This window comes from Dama dama, chromosome 11, assembly GCF_033118175.1.
Source record: "Dama dama isolate Ldn47 chromosome 11, ASM3311817v1, whole genome shotgun sequence".
Lineage (NCBI taxonomy): Eukaryota > Metazoa > Chordata > Mammalia > Artiodactyla > Cervidae > Dama > Dama dama.
In genome coordinates, this window is record NC_083691.1 from 80,496,972 (window position 1) to 80,500,461 (window position 3,490).

At 35.8% G+C, this 3,490-nt stretch overlaps 1 non-coding gene across 1 annotated transcript; it reads right to left on the bottom strand.

Moving 5' to 3' along the window:
• Positions 1–3,143: 3,143 nt before the first annotated feature.
• Positions 3,144–3,215, bottom strand: TRNAC-GCA (transfer RNA cysteine (anticodon GCA)). The gene has a single exon. It is a non-coding gene; the product is annotated as a tRNA-Cys (tRNA).
• Positions 3,216–3,490: the final 275 nt, after the last annotated feature.

Genomic DNA, 3,490 nt, shown 5'->3' on the forward strand with positions numbered 1-3,490 from the left:
CAAGTGCACATGGAACATTCTCCAGGAGAGACCACAACTTGGGTCACAAATCAAGCCTCAGTAAATTTAAGAAAATTAAAATTATATCAAGCGTCTTCTCTGACCACAACACTATGAGACTAGATATCAATTACAAGAAAAAAAAAAAAAACTGTAAAAAACACAAACATATGGAGATTAAACAACACATTTCTAAATAACTAACAAGTTACTGAAGAAATCACAAGGGAAATAAAAAAACTTCTAGAAGCAAATGACAATGAAAACATGACAACTCAAATGCTATGGGATGCAGCAAAAGCAGTTCTAAGAGGGACGTTTATAGCAATACAATCCTACCTCAGGAAACAAGAAAAATATTGAATAGATAGCTTAACTTTACACCTAAAACAACTGGAAAAAGAAGAAGAAGAACAATAAAAAAAACCAAAGTAGTAGAAGGAAAGAAACCATAATGATTAGAGCAGAAACAAATGAAAAAGAAATGAAAGAAACAATAGTAGAGATTAATAAAACTAAAAGCTGGTTCTTTGAGAAGATAAACAAAATTGACAAACCTTTAGCCAGACTCATCAAGAAAAAAAGAGAGAAGAATCAAATCAACAAAATCAGAAATGAAAAAGGAGAGGTTACAACAGACAATGCAGAGAAATACAAAGGATTATAAGAGACTATTATGAAAAACTATATGGCAATAAAATAGATAGCCTGGAAGAAACAGATTGTTAGAAGAGCTCGATCTTCCAAGACTGAACCAGGAAGAAATAGAAATTATGAACAACCCAATTACAAGCACTGAAATTAAAGCTTTGACCAAAAATTTCCCAAAAAACAAAAGCCCAGGGCCAGATGGCTTCACAGGAGAATTCTATCAAACATTTAGAGAAAAGCTAATGCCTATCCTTCTAAAACTCTTTCAAAAAATTGCAGAGGAAGGAACACTTCCAAACTCATTTTATGAGGCCACCATCACCCTGACATCAAAACCAGACAAAGACAACACACACACACACAAAAAAAAAAAAAAAAACTACAGGCCAATATCACTGATGAACATTGATGCAAAAATCCTCAACAAAATTTTAGCAAACAGAATTCAGCAACACATCAAAATGCTCATACACCATGATCAAGTTGGGTTTATTCCAGGAATGCAGGATATATGCAAATCAAACAATGTGATACACCATATTGACAAATTGAAAGATAAAAACCATATGATCATCTCAACAGATGCAGGAAAAGCCTTTGACAAAATTTAGCACCCATTTATGATTAAAACTCTTCAAAAAATGGGCATAAAAGGGACCTGCCCAACATAGTAAAGGCCATATATGATAAGCCTACAGCAAAAATTATTCTCAATGGTGAAAAACTGAAAGCATCCCCCCTAACATCAGAAACAAGACAAGGGTGTCCACTTTCACTACTATCATTCAACATAGTTCTGGAAGTCCTAGCTACTGCAATCAGAGAAGCAAATGAAATAAAAGGAATCCATATCAGAAGAGAAGAAGTAAAACTCTCACTGTTTGCAGATGACATGATACTTTACATGAAAACCCAAAGATAGTATCAGAAAATTACTAGAAGTAATCAGTGAATTTAGCAAAGTTGCAGGATACAAAATCAATATACAGAAATCACTTGCATTTCTATATACTAACAATGAAAAATCAGAAAGAGAAATTAAGGAATCAATCCCATTCACCATTGCAACAAAATGAATTCAATATCTAGGAATAAACTTATCTAAGAAGAAAAAAGAACTGTACACAGACTATTATAAAACAGTGATGAAAGAAATAAAACACGACATAAACAGATGGAGAGATACTCCATGTTCCTTGGTAGGAAGAATCAATATTGTGAAAATGACTATACTACCAAAGGCAACCTACAGATTCAAAGTGATCCCTATTAAATTACCAATGGCAATTTTCACAGAACTAGAACAAAAAATTTCACAATCCATATGGAAACCCAAAGACCCCAAAACAAAAGACCCTGTTTTGTATATGGAAACAAAAGACTCCGAATAGCCAAAGCAGTCTTGAGAAAGAACAGAGCTGGAGAAATCAACCTTCCTGACTTCAGTTTACACTACAAAGCTACAGTCATCAAGACAGTATGGTACTGGCACAAAAACAGAAATATAGACCAATGGGACTATATAGAAAGCTGATAAATAAACCCATGCACCTATGGGTACCTTATTTTTGCAAAGGAGGCAAGAATATACAACGGGGCAAAGACAGCCTCTTCAATAAATGGTGCTAGGAAAACTGGACAGCTACATGTAAAAGACTGAAATTGGAACACTTCCTAACTCCATACATAAAGATAAACTCAAAATGGATTAAAGACCTAAATGTAAGACCAGAAACTATAAAACTCTTAGAGGAAAACATAGGCAGAACACTCTATGACATAAATCAAAGCAAGATTCTCTATGAGCAACCTCCTAGAGTAACTGAAATAAAAACAAAAGTAAACAAGTGGGACCTGACTAAACTTAAAAGCTTTTTGCACAGCAAAGGAATCTATAAGCAAGGTGAAAAGACAGCCCTCAGAATGGGAGAAAATAACAGCAAATGAAACAACTGACAAAGGATTAATTTCCAAAAATACAAGCAGCTCATACAACTCAATGCCAGGAAAACAAATAACCCCATCAACAAGTGGGGAAAAGACCTAAATAGACATTTCTCCATAGAAGACATACAGATGGCTAAAAACACATAAAAATATGTTCAACATTGCTCATTATTAGAGAGATGCAAATAAAACCACATGAGATATCACCTCACACCAGTCAAAATAGCCATCATCAAAAAGTCTACAAACAATAAATGCTGGAGAGGTGTGGAGAAGCTCTTGCATTGTTGGTGGGAATGTAAATTGATAAACCAACTATGGAAGATGGTATGGAGATTCTTTAAAAAACTAGGAATAAAACCACCATATGACCCAGCAGTCCCACTCCTTGGTATATACCCTGAGGAAAGAAGGAGAAGTGAAGTCACTCAGTCGTGCCTGACTCTTTGTGTCCCCATGGACTGTGGCCTACAAGGCTCCTCTGTCCATGGAATTTTCAAGGCAAGAGTGCTAGAGTGGGTTGTCATATCCTTCTCCAGGGGATCTTCCCTACCCAGGGATCGAACCCAGGTCTCCTGCATTGCAGGCAGACACTTTACCATCTGAGCCACCAGGGAAGCCCCTTACCCTGAGGAAACCAGGGTTGAAAAAGACACATGTATCCCATTGTTCATTGCAGCACTATTTACAATAGCTAGAACATGGACCTAGATGTCCATCGACAGATGAATCAATAAAGAAGTTGTGGTATATGTACATGATGGAATATTACCCAGCCACAAAAAGGAACACATTTGAGTCTGTTCTGATGAGGTGGATGAATCTAGAACCTATTATACAGAGTGAAGTGAGTCAGAAAGAGAAATATAAATACCATATTCTAATGCACATA